The sequence below is a fragment of the Equus caballus genome, chromosome X (assembly GCF_041296265.1).
Source record: "Equus caballus isolate H_3958 breed thoroughbred chromosome X, TB-T2T, whole genome shotgun sequence".
In the NCBI taxonomy this organism is placed as follows: Eukaryota; Metazoa; Chordata; class Mammalia; order Perissodactyla; family Equidae; genus Equus; species Equus caballus.
Window position 1 is genome coordinate 83,350,727 of NC_091715.1, and position 25,122 is coordinate 83,375,848.

At 38.3% G+C, this 25,122-nt stretch overlaps 1 pseudogene; it reads right to left on the reverse strand.

Annotated features, from left to right (window-relative positions):
- Nucleotides 1-309: 309 nt before the first annotated feature.
- On the reverse strand, nt 310-21,339 carry LOC100072134 (high mobility group protein B1-like; annotated as a pseudogene).
- Between the last annotated feature and the right edge of the window lie 3,783 nt (nt 21,340-25,122).

Here is a 25,122-nt window from a genome sequence, read left to right on the forward strand (position 1 = left end):
CAGAGACAACTAAGGATGAAAAATTACCATCTCCATACATAAGTAATTTGTGCTATGAGCCAACAAGAACCTGGATCCATGCCGAGTTATGGCCCTCCATATTTTAACAAGCAAGGTCAGTGGCTATTGAAAGTACCACCAGGACAGGGCTCTCTAAAGACACATTTTGTAGCATGTTATATCAACTATACAAAAAAGACACTGTACAGTTTAAAGAGAAAACTTATACAGTCTCGCATATCAATATTTTTCTTTAAAAGAAATAAGTTCTGTATTTATAGACAAGAAAAAAACTGTATTAGAACAAACTTATTCATCTTCTTCTTCCTCCTCTTCATTTTTTTTTTTTTTTTTACTTTTTTCAGTCTTGATGACTCCTCTTTTTTTTTCTTTTGCCATATCAGGCTTTCCTTCAGCTTGGTATGCAGTAATATCCTTTTCCTATTTTTCTTTTACCTTAGCAACACTCCTTTCATAAGTCTGCTTGTCATCTGCATCAACATTATTCCACATCTCTCTCATTTTCTTTGTAACATTAGCAATGGACAAAATAGAATGTTCTTTTTTGATTTTTTGAGTGATACTCATAACAAAACAAGAAAAAGGCCAGAGGAAGCTTTTTGGCTATATTGAGATCCTTGAACTGGCTTTTTTGTTTGTTTGTTTCTTCTTTAACAGGAATACAAGTTTCCACTTCCCTTTTATAATGGGCCTTGTTCACCTTTGCTATGTCTTCAAATGTTCCTTTCTCTTTAGTAGAAATGGTCTTCCTCCTCGCTGAGCATTTCTTAGATGACTGAAGGATCTGGATGCCTCTTCTTGTGCTCCTCTAGGCAAGTTTGCACAAAGAATGCATATGATGATGTTTTTCCTCTCAGCTTCTTAGGATCTCCATTGCCCCTGCTTAGTTATTTTTCCTTAGCAAGGCACAGAGTCATCCAGTGTCTCCCCTACTCTCACTTGCCCTGGTGCCATCTCTATGGACCTCAGTGAACTACGATGAATGTGAGAGCTCATTTATTTTTAAAGATGTTCACTTAGGGAGCTGTGAATATCTGGAGAATGAGATATCAGATATCACAAATGGAAACAGTGATGGGGCCGGCCCAGTGGTGCAGAAGTTAAGTTCACATGTTCCACTTCTTGGTGGCCCGGGGTTCACCAGTTCGGATCCTGGGTGCAGACATGACACCACTTGGCAAAAGCCACGTGGTAGTAGGAGTCCCATGTATAAAGTAGAGGCAGATGGGCACGGATGTTAACTCAGGGCCAGTCTTCCTTAGCAAAAAAGAAGAGGATTGGCAGTAGTTAGCTCAGAGCCAATCTTCCTCAAAAAAAAAACAAAACAAACACAAATGGAAACAGTGAGACCAGTTACGAATCCTAGTCTATGTGACAGATTATACTAGCTTAGGTTAGAGTGTTAGGCATGGTATTGGAGATGAGTGGACAGATTTGTGGGTATATCATGGAGGAAAGTCAATAATATTTCCTGGTTTATTGGATGTGAGGTTGTAAGAGAAAAGACATAATCAAGGATGTTTTATATTTTTCCTTTTCTTGGGAACCCAGTTGGATGGTGGTAACATTTATTGAGATGGTCAGACCTTGGATGGGGTGGGTTGGGCAAAGAAAGATCCTGCTATTTTTTTAACATGTTAAGATTTAGATTCCTATTAGATATCCACAGGAGATGTCAAATGCATGATTGGATATATAAGTCCAGAGATTAGAAGAGATGTCCGAGTTATAAATATAAAGATGGGAATCACAAGACTAAAAGTGGTAATTAGAACCATGGGATGGGATGAGATTATGCAGGGGAAGGTGGAGGTACAAAAGAGAAGCCCTCGAACAAAGCCCTTGGAAACTCCAATATTTAAATTCAACCAGGAGAGAAGAATGCAGCAAAACAAACAAACACCTGATAAAGTATTGTGTGTAATGTATAAGTAAAACGAGGAGAGTCTGGTATCTGAGTAGCCAAAGGAAGAAAGTGTTTCCAAAATAAAAGTATAGTAACTCTCTCAAGTGCTGCTGAGTAATTAAGATGAGTATAAAAGTGTGAACATTGTATATGGTAATATGGATGTCATCAGTGAAACTAACGAGAAATTTGTTGAAAAGAGACAGTATGGAAGAACAATTGTAATGGGCTGAGGAGAGAACATAATGTGAGTAACTGGAGATTAGTACAATAAGCAGCTCTTTCAAGAAGTATTACTTTGAAGAACAACTTACAACTAAGACATACAACCATGTACTGGGGCTTTGGGGAGGAAAAAAAGAAAGCAGTGAAATCATGGTTTGTTATTAAAGAAGTGTGACTTTGAGAAGATAGAGAAATGGATAGCAGCTGAAAGTTGATGTGGGGTCAAGAGCAGTTTGTTTGTTTCATGGTGAAAACTACAACTTTACCCCTTACTCCAGATATTTCCATAGTCCACATTCTTTACTCTTTTATATATTTCCTCAAATATTTGCTTCTCAGTGAGGCCTGTATTAACAGCACACTTGAAATCTGAACTCCTTTCCCAGCATTTCCAAATTGTTACCGCCCAAGGGTGGTCCTCTGCTTGCCACAAGACATGACAATAGTCAGGAGGCAAGGTGGTAGGAGAGAAAGGGTTTCTTTATTACAGATTGCTAGCAAGAGGGAAGATGGCCACCTAATGACTGAAAGAACCATCTTACAGAAAAAAAGACTACAGGCCAGTTATATATAGGGCTGGGCTCCAGGTAGGGGAGCTTACTGGTCTCTGGGTGGGGCCTCCCTCTGATCTCTGGGTGGGAGCAGACATCTGGTCCCAGTTCCTGATAGCCCATTGTTTTGCTGGATATGCATCAGAGAATGGGGCAATGTCCTACACCCTGATCTTTCAGTTGTCATTCATGATGGCTATCAGCATAGGCTCTCTGCCCAGGGGTCAGCACATTCCTGGAGAACTCAAAAGAACAAAGTTAGCATCCTAAAGCAGCCTGGAGGGGCTACAAAATCTACAGAGCATATCTTGGCTAGTTAGTCAGAGGTCATTCAAAGTTACAGAATGATTCCTTTTCTACAGTATGGCTTGCCTTGTGTTGAGTTGATATCAAAATGTCTTACTATGCTCTATTTTTTTATTTAGCACTTATCTTCTAACTTATTGTATAAGCTATATCATACATACATACATTATATTTTACTCATAATATATATTTTGGATAGTATATATTTTGTTGTATATTATGTTCAGTTACATATTATGTCTATTATTTCCCCTGCTCCATTAAAGCAGAGATTTTTATTTTGTTTACTACTGTATGCTTGGCACCAGAAGAAAATCTGATACCCAGTAAATATTGTTGACCTAAAACAAATAAGCAACCAGTTATTTTACCAGCAAAATGGGTATATTTGGTAATGGAAGGAACTGCAATTTGGGACATGCAGTCTATGGTGAACCTCATGCAAGTTTGGAGAACCAAAGGAAAGAAACATTCTTTTATGAAGTTGGGAGCAGCTGTTATAAATGAAGAGTCCATTGGAGGAGACGGGGAGCTTGAAGTGTAGTGGCTTTCCATTGGCTGAGTTATGATAGTCTCTCATTGACTGAGCCATTGCTGGGCAAGGAGAAATTTCTTCTTTCCTTCTGCTGGGGTAGTAAATGTGTCACTTCCTGTGAGAGATGCAAGAACATCTCTTGGTGTTGGGGTCAGTAATGTGCATTGAGCAGCATGTGCACCAGAGTTCTCACTTCTGGCCTCCCAAGTCTATTTTAAATGAAGTTTCTGTTTATTAATTTTCACACTTTTCCCCCTTTGATAAAGATCTCTCTCTGAAAGCATGGCTGATCAAAAGTCAGTTTTTTCTGAATTCAGTAGCCTTTTGTTCCTCAATGCCAGGAAGAACCTTTCCTGAGTGTTATGTCCCACATCAGAGGGAAAGTGCAGAGATTGAAAACCTATTCAGTTTACATTTGAGTAGCAAGGAGAGGTAGAAGGGAGATCTCAGGCATTTTCCATGTAAGTCTGAATCCTTCTAATAGACCTGTTTTTGACATCTTGGGAAAACTGTCTCATCAGATGTCATCTGCTTCAATTCCAGAAGATCTTTGCCTTCAGGTTACCAAATGGTGTGGAAGACCCATCAGGATTCGGTGCTTTCTTTAGATATGTTACATGAATACAAGAGTCTGCTCATTGGAATTTGGTGTCACAAATGTTGGATAGCAGTTTCAGATAGGGGTCTTTCTGGCAAGGTTGGAGAGAATCTTTCCTAAGGTGTCTTTTCCAATAGATGAAATCTCCAGGTTGCAAGGTGTGATGCTTAAGGTCTTCATCTCCCTGGAACACACTATGAAAGATTGCTCTACCAGAACATGGTTACCTTTGATACAAGCAATAAGGCCTTTACAATATTGAAGTGCATCTCTGTTTACCAGCTGCAGGGCAAAAGAGGCAGCGGCCAGGTGCACTGGGCTTCCTGCGACTATCTCAAAGGGTGAGAGTTTATGAGTTCCAAAGAAAGTGAATTCAAGATTTAAAAGGACCAGCAATAATGTTTTTGGCCAAGATACTTGGAGGGTCTCTATAAATTTTGTCAATTGAGTCTTAATAATGCTGTTAGGGTGTTGGAGTAAATCAGAGGATTGAGGGTGATAAGCATAGTGAAGTGTTATAAAACTGGCCAAACAGCACAGACTTGTCAGAGCACCTGACCAGCAAAATTATCTCCTCAATCACCATGAAGTTTGAGAGGGGTTCCCCAGGGAGGAATTATGTTTTTCCAAAAGAACTTTAGCCACAGAAGAGGCAGTAGCCTGTCTACAAAAGAAGGCTTCAGTCCAGTGAGAAAACATACAGACCATGACTAAAACATAGTTATATCCATGATATGGGAACAACCATATAAAATCAATTTGCCAAGCCTCAAATGGTCCACTAGGCAATTCAAAATGTCTTGGAGTAATGCAAACTGACTTCCCTGGATTGTATGTTTGCTACTGGACACAAACACAGGTTCTTTTAGCCACCACACCAGAGGGGCCAAAATAAAAACTGGAATACTAGGCTTATGGCAAGAAAAGGGGTTTATTTCAGGTAACATCAGCCAGGAGAGGAGAGTAAACCCTCAAATTTGTCTTCTTGAAACATAGGAGGTGAGAGTTTTTAAGTGTTGTGAGGAATGTGGCTGCTTGTAGGGAAGGGGAGCATGTGGCCTTGCTCGTTGGTGGGGCAGCTTTCATGTGGCCTTGTGAGGTTGCTTGCAGGATGGGGGATGGCAAGATAAGAGAATTTGCAGATGAATGTCCTTGACTGTCTGCCTCCATGATGGATGGTAGATTCTGGCACCTGGAACCTGAGGAGTTGGGGTCTGGGAAGCTTCATTTTCTTACAAAGAACTATAATTAAGCAAAACTTCAGTATGAGGCCACTTGGGCTCTAATCTTAGCCCTAGTTTTCTGGAAATGTGAAGTTTAGGGATACAAAGGTTAAAGAAACTGATATTTACATATGAATGTAACTAAAGAATCAGGGATAGGGGAGGGGGCTCAGGAGTGCCAGGTTTTGGATGACCTCAGACCACTGGCCATCTCACTATAGAAAAAAGTTTCAGATCTGTTGAATATGACATTCTTGAGGAATCTAAGAAAACATTAGTTATTTTCTTATGGGGGGAGAAGGAACAGTTTGGGCAGAGGACTTAAATCTTCTGCTAACAAGTCATGATCTCTAGTCTAAGCATTTGTCCAAAGCACGCTGTGAGAATAAGGCAGGGGAGGGGGACCTAATGAGTCAGGGTCATTTATACTTCCAGTGTGGCTTCCTTCTATAAGATGGCTTCCCCTATGCTAACTTTTGACTATGTCTATCTCAACTAGTTCAGCAGTGCTAAGATTTTGGGCAGTTGAGACAAGTGAGGTGGTGATTTTGTGGCCTTATTAATATTTCCACTCCAACACTGATTCATAAATGCTGTCATTTTGTCAGTACACCAATGGTTTCATATATGCACAGTGGTTAGAAGTGGGAATTGTTGAGTCTCTGGTAGGACTGGGCTGCTATCTGGCTTGAACTAGAGCTTTCTCCTTTCATTCGACCAAAAATTGTTGAATTTCCAACCTTGCTTTTCCTTTTCTTAAGCTGATTTTTGGGTTTCTCCAGCCAATTTTTTAAAGTTATCATTTGGAGAAATATCCCTCTGGACCATGACAGAGGTTTGGCTGCTGTTGGTTTCTTTCAGAGCAGCATTCCATACAGCAGTGTCAGCAAGGTGATTTCCTTTAGCTTCTAGAGAGTCAATTTTAGAATGCTCTGGGATCTTAGTAATAGCTAAAGCAGGAGGTAAAATCATAGCATCCAATAATTCCTGAACATAGGGCTGGTTTTATTTCCACTTAAATTAAGGACGTGACATTTCTTCCACAACATTTCAAAATCATGAGCCACTATAAAAGTGTATCTACTATCTGTATAAATGTTGGCAGTTTTGCCTTTGGCTATGGAGCAGACCCATGTGAGTGTGTATAATTTGGCTTATCGGGCTGTAGTAGCCAAAGGCAAAGGTGCCACTTCAATTACCTCAGAGGGTGTTAACATTGCATATCCAGCACAATATTTGCCATTGTCACCTCTTAAATAAACACTGTCAGTGAACCACGAGAAGTCAGCATTACTCACAGGAGTTTCCTGCAGATTATCATAAGGGGTCGAAGGTGATCCATCAGTGTTAAGCTGTCAAGAGGGGCTTCATAAGTAACAGAGGTGGAGAAGATTAGCATGTTTAAAGTGATTACAGTGTGAAAGAGTTATGTGAGGAGAAACTGACAAAAGGATTTTATAGGAGGTGAGGTGGCTGAAAAATGTTGAGTGTGATGAGAATTCAGGAGAGTTTCTACTGCATGAGGTACAAAGATGTTACAGGGGATCTCATAATTCCCTCAGTGGCCTTAATCAAAAGGGCAGTTGCAGTAATGGCTCTAAGGCAAGGAGGATAGTCCCATGCCTCAGGATCCAGTTGCTGGCTATAATATCCTATGGGTCAGTGGTGGTCCCCACATTTTGGGATGAATACCATAAGGGCATTCCTTTCCTTTTCATATGCAAAAAGAAAACGAAATCTGATAATTGGGATTCCAAAGGGCAGGTGGGTTCATTAAACTCTCCTTTAAGATTTGAAAGACTATGTCATCCATTCTTCCCATAAAACTGGGTCAGAGTTGTTGTTCTTTAGTAAAACATACAAAGCTTTGGCCAAAGGAGAGAAATTTGGAATCTAATTTCAACAATAACCAGCTAGCCCAAGAAAATCTCACAGTTGATGCTTAGTTTTGAGTTTTGGAAAACTTAAGACAACATGAAGCCTAACTGGATCTAGATGTAGCCCAGATGCCCTAAATATTGAACCTGAGTTTAGACAAACTGCACTTTTTTCTTGGCAACCTTGTGTCCCTCTAAGACTAAAAGCTTTGGCAAATGGATTCTATCTTCCTGTGAGAAAACTTGAGAGGGAGAGCGAAAGATCAAATTGTCCACGTATTGCAAGAAAATAGAGCCCCTAGTAAAGTTTATATCGTCTACGTTAGCCTTCAAGATTTGTGAGAAATAAGAAGGACTCAGTAAACTCTTGAGGCATTACTATCCAGGTGAATTGTTTTCCTTTCCAAGTGAAGGCAAAAAAATATTGGCTAGCCTCTTTGACTGGAATACTAAAGAATGCACCACATAAATAAATTATTGTAAAGAATTTGCTTTCAGTTGGGACAAATGTTCGTAGCTATGAGGAAGAACAGAGTGTTGAGAGAGGACAGTGTTGTTTACTGCTAGAAAGTCTTGAACAAACCTCCACCCTTGGCCCTTGGCTATTCTTATAGGTAAAATAGGAGTATTACAGGGACTATGGCAAGAGATAATGAGGCCATGAGACTTGTAATCTTCTATTATGGACTCTATAACTTGAAGGGCTTCTTTACTTATACAATATTGATTAATTCTGGGGAGAGGTTTTGAGGGATCTATTTGAGTCTTGATGGAAGGTGTACTGTAAATTTTGCTAATATCAGTTGGAGACTGCCTATCAGGAGAGTGGTAGCTGATTCAATAGGGACAAATGATCAGTGTCTTCAGAGTCAGCTGTAGTACCATCAGAGACAGAGCAAGTAAAAGATCTTGAAGTGTCGGGGCTGGCCCCGTGGCTGAGTGGTTAAGTTCGCGCGCTCCGCTGCTGGCTGCCCAGTGTTTCGTTAGTTCGAATCCTGGGCGCGGACATGGCACTGCTCACCAGACCACACTGAGGCAGCGTCCCACATGCCACAACTAGAAGAACCCACAACGAAGAATACACAACTATGTACCGGGGGGCGTTGGGGAGAAAAAGGAAAAAATAAAATCTTTAAAAAAAAAAGATCTTGAAGTGTCATTTAATTCACTTGGTTGACTATTTTGATTGTTACTGTCAAATTCTAGAATTTGCATTATTCTAGAAATTAACTTAATTCTAGAACTAGAATTATTATCTAATTCTAATTATTTAATAATTAATTACTTCCCCCTTTTGGTGAAAGAGACTTTTCTTTCACCAAAATAATTTGATCTTTGAAAATAATCTTTCTTTCACCACGATAATTTTCTAAGACATTTTGAACTAATTAATAAATAGCTGTAGAGGAGCTAGGGAGAAAAGGGTAGGTATCTCTCAAAGCACCTAAACAAAAGGGAATAGGTTCAGAGAGAGGAACCTTTTGAGATTTATTAGAGATCCTCACTATTTCAACTGTTTTAGTACTCTGAGGCTGGGGCTACTTTATAGTAGTGGGGTTGAGTACCATGATTGTGTCTCTGGTGTCAATAAGGACAGAGAGAGACTCATTCCCATTCTGGAGAGTTGTTTCTCTAAGCTGATTAAGAGGAAGAATTGGGAAAAGCCTCTGTAGTTTCTTGAAGCCTCATCATTGGGAATTAGGAAAACATTGGAAAGGCTGGTTAGAAGGCTGAAGGCACTCAAAGTACTTAAATTTCTAACAATCTCTTTTCCAATGTCTTGGCTCTTTGCAATAATAGCAGAAATTATGAGGTTTTTGGTTTCTTTAAGGATTTTCATTTGCTAGAATTGAAATTGAAGAATTTTGACTATCTTTCTTTTACATGACTCATTTGGGTATGAATGAGCTTCGTTGCCAAACTAACTAAATCTTGAGTGTACATACTTTTGCATTCCATCCTGATCTTTTTAATTAAAAGAAAAAGGTCCCAGTTCAGCCTGTTAATAAACAGAATTAAAAGTTACTTGAGTGGACTTAACATCTGAAGGGAGATGAGAATTTTCTTTGAAAACAAAGTGACGTTGATTATAAAGTCATGAACATATTCATCAGATTTTTATGTGCAAGCCAAAATTTTGTTTCAATCAATAGGCTTAATAAAACCTACTGAAATTGCTTGTTAGAGTTTTCCAGCAAGTACTGTAGCCTCTTGTGAAAAGTTAGGAGTTTATTTTTCTAAATCCTTTCCAGAATTTTCCCATTGGGCAAGTTTCATCCAACATTTGGCTTGGCCTTCACCAACAAGCATTTGGATTAATTGATATAGGTCTAAAAAACCAGGTTGGTAAATTTGAGTAACTATGTTAAATTCTTCAACAAACCTATGGCAGTCCTCAGTTACTTTAGAAAACCTCTTCAACTATGGCTCATAATTTGTCCTTAGTCCAGGAAAGATAAGAGATTTGAAGTTTGTTTTGATCCTCAGAAGATTTAACTCTAAAAGGATAGGTTCTGATAGGTTCAGAGGTGGAGGGAGCAGAGAGAGGCTTAGGGGAAAATGGAAGTTCGGTGAGAGAATTAGTATGGGGAAATTGAGGGTATAGAGGAAGTGTAGGTGGGATAGAAGGGAAGGAGAAAGATGATGGAGTGGCAGTGCCTGAGCACAAGGTGGCTGCCACTGATCCAGAGACAACGGATATAGAGGGGAAAGAGAGACTTCTGTCAGTGTCACAATCCAATGTACACATCAGGATAGATGCAGAGAGGGCTGATGGCCACTCTGAGTTTATTATAACCAGCATTTCAATAGATACATAGCTTACATCTGTTAAACATACACAGGTGTTCTGGATGAAGTAATTAGCGAATGCCAAGAATTCTTAGTGATTTCTCAAGGAGCCCTCCCTTGGCCTCTGTTTTGATATTATCATGTTATTGCTGTGCTCGTATACTTTCTCTCGGAGCATGCAAGGCCTCCTAGGCAATGGCCTCTCCTGTTCCTGATATCGTGTCTCCATCTGTGCCCCTGGGCAGCCAATGCCTGTCTTAGGTTGCCTCCCCCTGGAGGTCTTACCTGTCATTGGCTAACCGGCCTTCTCACCTCCGGGTCACAGTTTGTTGGCAAGCTTTTTCCAGTGATTATTAACCCTTCCTGTGTCAGGGGCAGCTACAACTTCAAAAACCTTTTGTCTTTCTTTAATTGTTTGTTCACCTCAGTTAATCTTAAAATTTTATTTTGTGAAAGAGACAATTGTAGACTCCTAGTAATGTCTGGAAGCCTCAAAATACCAATCAAAATAAATGTTCCATTCTGTTTCAGCAATTTCAGAGCTATGGATGTCCAACTCAGTTTTAAGGAAAGTAAGTTTGGAGAGTTCAAACGTTCCCCATAATAACCGTTGGTGTTCTAAATTATTTTCGTTTAAGTTGGTCCATTTAGTTAGAAATGCACATGAGAAGAGACCATGGATTTTAAACATAAAACCAGCTGGAGTCTCTGAAGGGGGAATTCCTTAAAGCATTTAGATGACTGAGATCCCATTTCTTAGAGGTTTTTTCTCTAAAGCAAAAGAAAAATTCCTAAACAGGCTACAGGCCACATACCAGCATAATTTCATTAGAAACATCCCAGATCCAAAAGGAATCAAACCAAAGGACAGCACAGGTTCATTAAGACCAGCTCAGTTCCAAAGGAATCAGACCAAAGGCTAGCTCCTTTCCAAAAGGAACAGCCAGGTTCAGAAGTCAAGCCAAAGGCTGAATGGCACACCTCCTGTAGGAGCAGACCTATTCCAAAATGAATCCGACCAAAGGCCAAATGAGTACTCACAGAAAGGGCAAAAGCCTTTAACAGAAAAGACAGTTCTTGAAGAAGGCCTTAAAGGCTTCAAAATATGAGGAAAGCAGACCCTGAGATCCAAAAGAAAACTTACCCTTACACATCCAGAGATGGCAAGAAATCAGTGAACTCAATGGGCTTTGTGGGTGTTGCTTCTGTTTGTCCACCAGCCCCAGAGTTGTTTGGGGTCTTCTCCATATACCGGTACAACACACCAAATAATGTTAACATAAAACAAATAAACAACCAGTTATTTTACCAGCAGAATGGGTTTATTTGGGAGTGGCAAAGAATTTCAATTTGGGACATGTGGTCTATGGTTGACCACATGCAAGTGCAGAGGAACAAAGGAGAGGAATGTTCTTCTATGAGTTGGGAGGGGCTGTTGTAAATGAAGAGTCCATTGGAGAACACTATGAGTTTGAAGTGTAGTGGCTATAATATCTTTTCCTATTTGTATTAAATTGCTTTTTCTATTTAAAATACCTGATTATTTTTTATTTCCTGCATTGAGACCTGACTGATATGCTTGCCATTGCATTCACCAAGTTCTATTTCTCCTGCCTTCTAAGTATTTCTTCTATCCATATCCATCACTAATATCAATGCCATAACTCACATCCTCACATTTTACCTGAATTCTTAGAATAGTCTATTTAGTAATCTCTCTGCTTGTTGTCTTGCATTCTTCATGCCTCAACAGGGTAACTTTTTTAAAACTGTTTTATTATAAAATATTTCTTGCCTATAAAAAATTAAAAATTGCATAAAATGTAAGAGTAATAAAACACATACACAGGAATTCATCAGTCAGGTTAAGAAACAGAATATTACCACTGCTTTTGAAGTTCTCTATAATCCCTCTTCCCATAGGTATCTCTTTTCTTTATACCAAAAGACAAACTTTTTGAATTTTTGGCTTGTAATTTCTTCTTTAAAAAATAAAATAGGTTTTTCTTTTTAGTTTACTACACATGTATATATTTCTAAAATCTCTTTCCATATATGAGCTTTATATAAATACCATATATTTCTTGTATAATTGTTTGAAGTTCTTGTACATTATGAATAAAGCTATAGCTTGTTTATTTTCACAGCTACATATGGATACACCTTTCTAAAAATGTACCACAAATTATTTCACCATTCCCTTGTCATTGGATATTTTTATACATGTTTTCTAGATATGTCAAATAACATCGCTGGGGATATAATTTTTCTCCCTGTTATTATGTTTTGTGTATGGTATGAGATATAGAGAAAATTTTATTTGTTTCCTCCACTTGTATAACCAATTGTCCCAGTGCAATTTAGTGAATACTTGATTCTTTGTTATTGAGCTGTGGTGCCACTTCTGTCACATAGCAAGTTTTTATATATGCATGTGTCTGTTTCTGAGCTTTCTATTAAATTCTATTGGATTATTTATCAATCCCTGAGACAATACCACACTGGCTTAATCACTGCAAATTTATAATATGATTGATGGCTCATAAAGAATTAACCTCAACATTGTCATTCTTATGCAGTAGTGTCTTAAAAATTCTTGGCTTTTGCTTACCATATACATTATAACTTTTATTTTCCCGGGGAAGACTAGCCCTGAGCTAACATCTGATGCCAATCCTCCTCTTTTTTGCTGAGGAAGATTGGCCCTGAGCTAAAATCTGCACCCATCTTCCTCTATTTTATATGTGGGACGCATACCACAGTATGGCTTGATAAGTGGTGCTAGGTCCATGCCTGGGATCCAAACCAGCAAACCCCAGGATGCCAAAGCAGAGCACACAGACTTAACTCCTATGCCACCAGGAGGGCATTAACATTTTTATTTTATTATTTTTTTATTTTTTTGAGTAAGATTGGCCCTGAGCTAACATCTGTGCCCATTTCCTCTATTTTATATGTGGGATGCCTGCCACAGCATACCCGATAAGTGGTGCATAGGTTCACGCCTGGGATCTGAACCAGCAAACCCCAGGCCACTGAAGCAGAACATGAGAACTTAACTCCTGTGCCAGCGGGCCAACCTCCATTTTAACATTTTTTAAAATCAGAATCCATGAAGTACTCTACTACAATTTAGACTTAATTTGTGCCCAATCTTTAGATTAATTTCAGAAAAACTGAAGCCTCTTTGATATTAAATATTCCTATTCATAAATATGGCTTTTCTGTCCACTTGTTTAAATGTTTATTTTAATAATTTTCAAAATTGTTTTATGATTTTCTGTAGAGAGTCTCTACATCTTTTAATGGACGTATTTCCAGGCAACTTATTTTTTGTTGCTCTGAGAAAATATATCTTTTTATTTGCATTGTATATTGTTTAATGTTTTGTCCTAGTTTTAAATATTTTAATGCAATTTTATTTTATTTATTATGTTATTTTATTATTCTATTTTTATTTTATTTGTCTTTCATTATTTTATTTTAATATCTTTCATCCAGCTGTTTTGTTAAACTATATTATTACAATTTCCTCCTTTATCAGACTTTCTTCTAAGGCTTTTTTACTTCTTCACGAATGTTAAAAAACAAAATTCAACTGAGTATTTAAAATTTTTTAAAAACATAAAAAGAATTTAAATTTTTAAATTTAAAAATTTAATTGGCTTTATACAACGATTCATGAATTGGGGAGCATCCCATCTACAAATAGAAGAGAGCTCCAAGGAGCTGTAGAAAATGGAAGGCTTTTATAGGCAGAAGGGAGAGGAGAAAAGGAAGTTGCTAGCACACAGTGGATTATTTCAGGCAAGGTCACCTACCTTTGGGGGAGGGTGGAGCTCTGTCAGGCAGATTACCTCACTAGTGCTGATCTGGTAATTCCAGATTGACCGGTTAAACGTCACATTCCTGGGAGAAGCTGAAATTGCAATTAGGTCTTGGTTTGCTAATGTGGGGTTTAGCACAAATGACTCCATTTTGGGCCAGATTTCTCTTTTTTAACATGAAGAACAGACTCTTTAGTATTTCCTTCAATGAGAGATTTTGATAGGTTTTTTGTTTTTGGTGAGGAATATCGGGCAAGAGCTAGCATCTGTGCCAATCTTCCTCTATTTTGTGTGTGGGTCACCATCAAAGCATGGCTGATGAGTGGTATAGGTCTGCACCTGGGATCCAAACCCATGAACTTAACCACTACACTATGGGGCCAGCCTGCAGTAAATGATTTTTTTTTTTGTTTATATGATAAGGTCTTTATTTTGCCCTCATTTTTGAAATATAACTTTTCTGGGCATGAGATTCAAGTTGGAAAATTATTTGTCCTGGGGCTTTAAACATATCATTTTAATATCTCCTGGGTTCCCATATTTCTGTTGAAAATTCCACATTAAGCCTAATTGTTGTCTATTTGTAGACTTTCTTTTCTTTCTGATTTTTATTATTGTTAAAAAATCTGCTGTCAATATAATTCTCTTCTTTATGTAGGTGATTGGTTTTTATCTTGGACACCTTTAAAATATCTTTGTGTGGAATTCTACAATTTCACTACAATGTATCTAGACATGAATTTGTTTTTAAATTATATTACGTATATATCTCCCCAAAATTCTTATGTTGAAATCTAATCCTGTTTGCAATGATATTTAGAGATGAGGCTTTTGGTAGATGATAAGCTTACGAAGGCAGAGCCCTCATGAATGGGATTAGTGCCCTTATTAAAGAGAACTCACAGAGCTCTCTTTCTCCTTCCACTGAAGGGGAGCATAACATGCCACTGCAGAATATGCTTCTTTGGAGTAAGGATTATTTTGAGCTGAAGGCAATCAAGACTGAGCAGACTCAGGGAAAGCTTTTTACCTACTCCTTAATTACCCAAAGATTTTGCGAAGGGGGACTGTACCAGAAGAGAGCTATTATCAGAGATAAATTTTTCATCTGAGAGACTTATCTACATGGCAAGGCAAACATCTGCTCTTCTCGTCTTCATGTGAATTGTCATCCTCCCCTTTGAAGTCCTAGACCCCTATCTCCTTTCTTAGTTCAGGATGGTATATAACCATCAAGTGCCTGACTGCCTTTGAATCTCATGTACGTGTGGGCTCCTGTACATACAAAATTAAATTTGTTTTTCTCCTATTAATCGGTCTTTTTATTATGACGGGGGTCTCAGCCAAGAACCTAGAAGGGTAGAGGGAAAATTATTTTTCCTCCCCTACACCACCATGTTGGGGCACAATGATAAGATGGATGTCTATGAGCTAGGAAGTGGGCTCTCATCAGACAGCAAATCTTCTTACACCTTGATCTTGAACTTCTCAGCCTCCAGAACTGTGAGAAATAAATTTCTGTTGTGTATAAGCTACCTAGTCTATGGTATTCTTATATAGCAACACAAATGGACTAAGAAATTGGTACCAAGAAGTTGGGATGCTATTGTAACAAATATCTAAAAATGGGGAAGTAGCTTTGTAATTGAGTAGTGGTTAGAGTCTTTAAGAGTGTTGAGATGCATGCTAGAAAAAGCCTACATTGCACTTGTGAAGGTGGTGAAAATCTCCTTTCTTCCCTTCCCTTCTTGTGTTCTTACGCCTGGACTAATAATAAAATTGACACAAGGCTAGATTAACAGAAGAAAGCTCCAGTTTAACACATACATATTTGAGATCATAAACAAATGATGCTCAGAGAGTGAACAAAGCAGGCAGCATATATATGTGTGTGTTTTTACACAAGGAAACAATAAATTTGTGAAGAATTGACAGGACAAAGAAACTTAGGTTTGGGGTACGTAATTAGTGAAGAATTTAAGCAGAGTTTAGGCTTGAGGTAGTACATTAGCAAGGTTTGTTTATTCAGGCTTCTCGGCCCTGAATCCCTGGCTCTGGTGATGAGGAGAGCACCTTTCACACTGGAGATTTATTTCCTGCTTTCAGGGGAACAGAGACAGGAGGGTCAAAATGCCCTTTTTGCTTCTCAAGTAATTTTATTTTAAAATAATCAATATGCTATGGTGGGATATTGTGTGATGGCCTGCCCTGGGCCCCCAAACCATGAATGGACAATTCTGGTGAGAGCTCAGAAAGAGTTGAGCTGTATAAAAAGCTCCAATCTTCTTAGATAATACCTAAATAATCCTGAACAGGATGTTTGTAGAAATATGGATGGTAAAGACCATTCTGATGTGGTCTCAGTTAGTAAGAAGAAACAAGTTATTAGAAACTGGAGGAAAGACAATCCTTTTTATGAAGTGGCAAATGCCTTGGCTGAATTGTGTTCATGTTATGGTGTTTTCTGAACAATAAAACTAGTGAGTGATAAAATTAGATATTTAGCTGAAGCTCATCTAAGCAAAGTGTTAAAGGAGTGGACTGGTTCCTCCTGACTACTTGTAAAATTCAAGAAGAGAGAAATGACTTAAAGATGGATTTCTTAAGCAAGTAGGAAACAGAATTTAAAGATGTGGAAAATTCTCAGCCTATTCATATTGCAACAAATAAGAAGACTAAGGTTTGGCCAAGGGATCACTTGATAAGGAGATTAGTATGGATTAGTCACCTCAAAAGAAGCCAGGAGCTATTCTCCAAAACAGTGGAAGAATGAGTCTCCTTCCTACCAAGGTGATTCAGAGATCATGAGGGCTACCAATCCCATCACAGACCCATAGTACAAGTTGGGGAGATAGAGCAGTTTCAAAGGAAGAGCCACTGTCTGTGGGACTTCAGTGTATGCTGTCCCATATTGCCTGCTCTGTTCCCCACACTTCAGCTCTGTGCTCCTTGGCTGCAACCCAATGCATGTCTGGCAGGCCCAGGTGTGATGTGTGCCACAGTGGTCATCCATCCAGGGAGCACAGGTAGCAAACTTTGGTGGCATCTGCACGACATCATCTCTGCTGGCATGCAGAGTGCATGAGCTCTGGAGGCACGGCTTCCTCCACCTAGATTTCAAAGAACGAGATCAATGTTTCACAGAGCTGTGGAGGTATGGTCCCAGGCAGAGGGAAACCTTGAGGGTAGGGCTGCCACAAGCCTCAAGGGCAGAGCCATCAGGAGCCTTGGGGTCCTGTGGGCAGGAGTCCTCTCCAGTGGGTCCAGAATGCAAGGCCACCACCCTGGTAGGTTCAGAAGGCAGAACCTCTGCTTCAGCGTGACTTGAAGGTGGGACTTCTACTCCAGTAGGCCTGGAGAGCAAAGTATCAAGCCAAAGAGAATTATTCTTTAGACTTAAGAACTAATGGAATTTTCCCCTAATGGAATTTTCATAAGAATACGAAAAGATGCTCTACATCATATAACATCAGGAAAAAGCAAATTAAAATAATGAGAGACCACTGTGCACTCTCCACCCAAATAGCCAATAATCATTCTATGGATAAGGGAAATAAGGTGAGTTTTACTTGAGCCACAGTGAGGATTATGACCCAGGAAGGTCCTAGAAAGCCTTCTGGAGAAGCATGGTTTTCAGTACAGTCTTATATCTTTTTAGCACAAAGGATATACATTAAACACATCCAGGATACATTTTCATAAAATTTTCAAAGAGATATTTAGTGGCAAATTATCAAGTCAACATGACCCTAATGTCAGGAAAGGGACTAATACAGGCATTACCAACAGGGCATAGAAGGGAAAGCATGCATTCTTATCTAAGAGAATGCATTTTTTAACAGTAAATGCAGATGTACAATGCATATTTGATAGGCCATAAGTCAGGCTCTTTAGTTCAAGCTGAATCAGGTTTTTTTGGTCTTTTTTAAAAAATTTGAGTTCATAATAGTTTACATCATTGTGAAATTTCAGTTGTATGTTATTTCTTGTCTGTCACCACATGAGTGCTCCCGTTCACCCCCTGTGCCCACCTCCCACTCCCCTTCCCCCAGTAACCACTGAACTGTTTCCTTTGTCCATATGTTTGTTAATATTCCACATATGAGTGAAATCACCTGGTGTTTGTCTTTCTCATTCTGGCTTATTTCACTTAGCATAATTCCTTCCAGTTCCATCCATGTTGTTGCAAATGGAATGATTTTGTCTTTCCTTATGGTTGAGTAGTATTCCTTTGTATATAAATACCACATCATCTTTATCCAATCATCAGTCGATGGACACTTGGATTGTTTCCATGTCTTGGCTATTGTGAATAGTGCTGCAATGAGCATAGGGGTGCATATGTTACTTTGGATTGTTGATTTCAAGTTGTTTGGGTAGATACCCAGTAATGGGATAGCTGGGTCATATGGTAGTTCTATTTTTTAGTTTTCTGAGGACTCTCCATACTGTTTTCCATAGTGGCTGCACCAGTTTGCATTCGTACCAGTAGTGTATGAGGGTTCCCTTTTCTCCATACCCTCTCCAACATTTGTTATTTTTAGTCTTAGTGATTATAGCCATTTTAACAGGTGTAAGGTGGTATCTTAGGGTAGTTTTGATTTGCATTTCCCTAATGATTAGTGATGTTTAACATCTTTTCATGTGTTCATTGGCCATCCATATATCTTCTTTGGAAAAATGTCTGTTCATATCCTCTGCCCATTGTTAGATCGGGCCATTTGTTTTTTTGTTGTTCAGTTGTGTGAGTTCCTTATATATTATGGAGATTAACCCCTTATTGGATATATGATTTGCCAATATTTTCCCCCAATTAGTGGGTTGTCTTTTTGTTTAGATCCTAGTTTCTTTTGCCTAGCAGAAGCTCTTTAGTATGACAAACTCCCAGTTTATTCTTTCTTTTGTTTCCCTTGTCTGACCATGGTATTCGAAAAGATCCCTTTAAGTTCAACGTCAACGTGTATACTACCTATATTATCTTCTAGGAGTTTTATGGTTTCAGGACTCATCTTCAAGTCTTTGGTCCACTTTGAGTTCATTTTTGTTTATGGCATGAGATAATGGTCTACTTTCATTCTTTTGCTAGTGGTTGTCCAGATTTCCCAACACCATTTACTGAATAGACTATCTTTTCTCCATTGTATGTTCTTGGCACCTTTGTTGAAGATTAGCTGTCCGTATATGTGCAGTTTTATTTCTGGGCTTTCAGTTCTGTTCCATTGATCTGTGTGTCTGTTTTTGTACCAGTACAATGTGGTTTTGATCACTATGGCTTTGTAGTACATTTTGAAGTCAGGCATTGTGATGCCTCCAGCTTTGCTCTTTTTTCTCAGTGTTGCTTTAGCAATTAGGGGTCTTTCATTGCCCCATATGAATTTTAGGATACTTTGCTCTATTTCCATGAAGAATGTCTTTGGGATTCTGATTGGGATTTCATTGAATCTGTAGATTGCTTTGGATAGTATGTACATTTTAACTATGTTTATTCTTCCAATCCATGTGCATGGAATCTCTTTCCATCTCTTTATGTCATTATCTATTGCTTTCAATAATGTCTTATAGTTTTCATTGTATAAGTCCTTCACCTCCTTAGTTAAATTTATTCCTAGGTACTGTGTTCTTTTTGTTGCAATTGTAAATGGAATTGTATTCTTGAGTTCTCTTTCTGTAAGTTCATTATTAGAGTACAGAAATGCAACTGATTTGTGTAAGTTGATTTTGTACGCCCCAATGTTGCTGTAGTTCTTATTTCTAATAGTTTTCCGATGGATTCTTTAGGGTGTTCTATATGTAAGATCATGTCGTCTGCAAGCAGTGAGAGTTTTACTTCTTCACTCCCTATTTGGATTCATTTTATTCCTGTTTCTTGCCTAATTGCTCTGGCCAAAACCTCCAGTACTATGTTGAATAAGAGTGGTGAGAGTGGGCACCTTTGTCTCGTTCCTCTTCTCAGAAGGATGGCATTCAGTTTTTCCCCATTGACTATGATGTTGGCTGTGGAATTGTCATATATGACCTTTATTATGTTGAGGTAATTTCCTTCTATCTTCATTTTGTTAAGAGTTTTTATCATAAATGGCTGTTGGATCCTGTCAAATGCTGTCTCTTCATTTATTGAGATGATCATGTGGTTTTTATTCCTCATTTTTTTAATGTGCTGTGTCACATTGATTGATTTGTGGATGTTGAACCATCCCTGTGTCCCTGATATAAATTGCACTTGATCATGATGTATGATCTTTCTGATGTTTTGCTGTATTTGGATTGCCAATATTTTGTTTAGGATTTTTGCATCTATGTTCATCAGCGGTATTGGACTATAGTTTTCCTTTTTTGTGTTGTCCTTGTGATGTTTTGGTATCAGAGTCATATTGGCCTCATAGACTGAGTTAGGAAGTGTTCCATCTTCCCTAATTTTTTTAAATAGCTTGAGAAGGATAAGTATTAAATCCTCTTTGAAAGTTTGGTAGAATTCCCCAGGCAAGCCATCTGGTCCTGGGCTTTTATTCTTTGGGATACTTTTGATTACTGTTTCAGTCTCTTTACTTGTGTTTGATATAGTCAGATTATCTGTTTCTTCTTGATTCAGCATTGAGAGGTAGTAAGAGTCTAAGAATTTATCCATTTCCTCTAGATTGTCCATTCTGTTGCAATATAGGTTTTCATAGTATGCTGTTAAAATCCATAGTATTTCTGTGGTATCTGTTTTTATTTATCTTTCATTTCTAGTTTTATTTATCTCAGCTTTCTCTCTTTTTTCTTTGTAAGTCTGGCTAGAGGTTTGTTAATTTTATTTATCTACTCAAAGAACCAGCTCTTTGTTTCATTGATCATTTCTACTGCCTTTTTTTGTTTCAATTGCATTTATTTCTGCTCTAATTTTTATTATCTCTCTCCTTCTGCTGACTTTGGGCTTTGTTTGGTCTTTTTCTAATTCAGTAAGGTGTGGTCTGGGGTTGCTTATTTTGAATTTTTCTTGTTTGTTAAGGTGAGCCTGTCTTGCGATGAATTTCGCTCTTAATACAGCTTTTGGTGCATCCCATATGAGTTGGTATGGTATGTTGCCATTTTCATTTGTCTTCAGATATTTTTTGATTTCTCCTTTAATTTCTTCAGTGATCCATTGGTTGTTCAAAAGCCTGTTGTTTAGTCTCCACATCTTTGTCCCTTTCTCAGCTTTTTTCTTGTAATTAATTTCTAGCTTTATAGCATTGTAATCAGAAAAGGTGATTGTTATTATTTGAATGTTCTTAAATTTATAGAGCCTTGCCTTGTTTCCCAACATATGGTCTATCCTTGAGAATGTCCCATGCGCACTTGAGAAGAATGTGTATTCTGCTGTTTTTGGATGGAGTGTTCTATGTATGTCTGTTAAGTCCTACTGGTCTAGCTTTTCATTTAATTCCACTGTTTCCTTGTCGATTTTCTGTCTGGATGATCTATCCGTTGATGTGAGTGGAGAGATGAGATCTCCAACCATTGTTGTGTTATTATTAATATCTTCTTTTAGTTTTGTTAATGGTTGATTTGTGTACTTTTGTGCTTCTCTGTTGGGTGAATAGATAGTTATGTGTTATTTCTCCTTGAAGGAGTGTCCCTTTCATCATTATATACTACCCTTCTTTGTCTTTCATTACCTGTTTTATCTTGAAGTCTACTTTGTCTGATATAAGTATTGCAACACCTACTTTCTTTGGTTTGCCATTAGCTTGGAGTATCGTCGTCTATCCATTCACCCTGAGCCTGTGTTTGTCATTGGAGCTGAGATGTGTTTCCTGGAGGGATCATATTGTTGGGTCTTGTTCTTTAATCCATCTGGCTACTCTTTGTATTTTTATTGGAGAATTCAATCTATTTACATTTGGGGTGATTATCAATATATGAGGGCTTAATGCTGCCATTTTATCACTCATTTTCCGATTCTCCTGCATTTCCTTTGTTTCTCGTCCTGTGTATTTTGGTCTACCAATTGAGTCATGTAGTTTTTTATGTTGTGTTTCTTTGTTTTCTCTTTATTTATTGTTCATGTCTCTGTTCTGCCTTTTTGTTTAGCTGTTACCATGAAGTTTGCATTCAAGCTCTCGTGTATCTGATAGTCCCTTTTCTGATGTCCTCTTATTTCATTAGACTCAACCAAGTCAGTTCCTTTCCTTTTCCCCTCCTAAATTGTCTTTCTCACATCTTATTCCATCTTGTGTTATGAGTTTGTGGTTAAAATGACAAGATTATCTTTGTTTTTGGTGTTTTCCTTTCCTTTGTCTTTAATGCTGTACTTGAGTATTTGCTATCCTGCTCTGATTCTGTCTATCTATCTGTCTCCTTACTTTGTGATTTGTAGCACTTTTCTCGTTTTTTTTCATGTATGAGGGCCTTCTTGAGGATTTCTTGTGGGAGGGGGGTCTCGTGGCCACAAACTCCCTTACCTTATGTTTGTCTTGGAAAGTTTTTATTTCTCCATCATATCTGAAGGATATTTTCACTAGAGTATTCTTGGCTGAAAGTTATTGTCCTTCAAAGACTTTAGTATGTAATTCCAGTTTCTCCAAACCTGTAAGGTTTCTGCAGATAAATCTGCTGAAAACCTGATAGGGGTTCCTTTGTAGGTTGTTTTCTTCTGCCTTTCTGCCCTTAGTATTCTTTGTTTGTCATTCACTTTTTCCAGTTTCAGTACTATATGCCTTGCAGTAGGTCTTTTTACATTGACATATTTAGGAGATCTGATAGTTGCTTCCACGTTGATTTCCATCTTCTTCCCTGGGTTTGGGAAGTTCTCTGCTATTATTTCTTTGAACAAGCTTTCTGCTCCATTCTCCTCTTCTCCTTCTTGAATACCTATAATTCTTATTTGCATTTCCTAATTGAGTCAGATAGCTCTCAGAGACTTTCTTCATTTATTTGTAGTCTTACTTCTCTCTCCTCCTCTATTTGGAGCATTTCAACATGTCTATCTTTGATTATGTTGATGAGCTCCTCTACGATGTTTGCTTGAGCATTCAGGGAATCCATATTTTGTTTTATTTCTTCATTGTGCCTTTCAACTCTAATATTTCTGATTGATTCTTCTTATATTTTCAATTTCTGTTGTGAAGTAGCTCCTGAACTCATTGAATTGTTTCTCTACATTCTCTTTTAACTCATCGAGTTTTTTGATGATAGCTATTTTGAATTCTTTGTCATTTAGATTACATATTTCTGTTTCTCAGGACTGATTTCTGGATACTTGCCATTTTCTTTGTGGTCTGGAGAGCTCATATAATGTTTGATATTGCCAGAGGAAATGGCTCTGTTTTTTTGCATACTGGTGTTATTTGGTCACAGTTACTGCCTATTGCCACTCGGTGGGGGCGGGGGGGGGGTGTCAAGAGATTTTTTATTCTGATCCCTTTGCCTTCTGCCAAGATCCCAGGTGCTGGAGCCAGTGCTGGGTGGGTGAGGGCAGGAATACTTTCTCCTGTGTGCTTTTGGAATTTTTCTCCCTGTGCTCTTGCTATCTGCTCTCCTGGGGTGTTGGCTTGATAAGGTCACTCCCTGTGAAAGCTTTTGCCCCAGTAGAGGGCTTTCCTCTAGGCTGCAAGGGCCCTCAGGGATTCTCACTGTTCCTGTGAATGATTATCCCCTCCCCCATTCCTTCCCTCTAGGAGGCCTCCCGTATCCCAGTTTTCAGTCTTTAGGTGAGGGAGCAGGGTTTTCTCTTACCCCATTCCACCTCTTCTGAGTGGGGCTCCAGCCTCTCCATCTTCTGTTGTATGGCTGTGTGGGTCTCTTTGACGTTTTTCCTGATGTGTTTGGAGGTCCTCTGTTGGAGTATGAATGTCTTTTTCATTTTATATTGGAAGAGATAGATTACTGGGAAAGCCCACTCTGCCATGATGCTCCAAGCTGGATCAGTTTTTTCACCCCATATACCTCAATATGTGAAAATCTCTTGACAGCACCTATTAAAATGGCCAAAACATTGACAACAGCAAATGTAGGCAAGGATGTGGACCAACAGGAACTCTTACATTGCTTATGGGAATGCAAAATGGTACAGCCACTTTGGAAGGGAGCTTAGTGGTTTCCTAAAAACTAAACTTACCCTTACCATATGATCCAACAAGAGCACAATTTGATATTTACTCAAAGCAGTGGAAAACTTATGTCCACACAAAAATTGCACACAAATGTTTATAACAACTTTATTCACAATTGCAAACTTGGAAGCAAGCAAGATGTCCTTCAGTAGGGGAATGGATATGTAACCTGTGGCACTTCTGGACAAAGTGGAATATTATTCAATCCTAAATAGAAATGAGCTATCAATCTATGAAGATGTAAAGGAAACTTAAATGCACATCACTTAATAAAATAAGTCAATTTGAAAAGTCTATATTCTGTATGATTTTAACTACATGACATTCTGGAAAAGGCAAAACTCTGGAGATGTTGAAAAGATCAATGATTGCCAGGGCTTTTGGGGAGGGGGGTAAATAAGGAGAACACAGGGTTTTTTTTATGGTTTTATTGAGAAATAATTGACATATATTACTGTATAAGTGTAAGGTGTACAGCATGATGGTTTGATTTACATATATTGTGAAAAGAACAAAAGTTCTCCCTGTGATGAGAACTCTTAAGATCTACTCTTAACAATTTTCCTATATATCATGCAGCAATGTTATCTATAATCATCATGTTGTACAATACAGAGGATTTTTAGGGCAGTGAAAATACTATGTCTAATACCATAATGTGGATACATCTCACTTTACACTTGTCCAAAACCATAGAATGTCCAACATGAAGAGTGAACTGTAATGTAAACTATGGACTTTGGATGAAGTTAATGTGTCAACGTAGGTTCATCAATTGTGACAAATGTATCTATCTGGTGGGAGATGTTAATAATAGGCGAGGCTATGCATGTATGGGGGCAGAGTGTACGTGGGAAATCTCTGTACCTTCTGAATTTTGCTTGAACCTAAAACTCTCTAAAAAAATAAAGCATTTAAAAAACTAGTGACATTTGCCCTTCTAGGTTTCAGAATTGCTTGGGACCTGACCAGTGATACCCTTTTTGTTTTTTCTAATTTCTCCCTTTCAGAGTAGAAATGTTCATGCAGTACCTGTCCTGCTACTGTATTTTAGAAGCAAATAACTTGTTTTCTGATTTCACAGGTTTATACCTGTAGAGGAATTTTGCTTGCAGGTGAATTATAACTTGAGTCTCATTCATACCTGATATAGGTGACATTTTGATGAGATTTTGGACTTTGAGTTGACT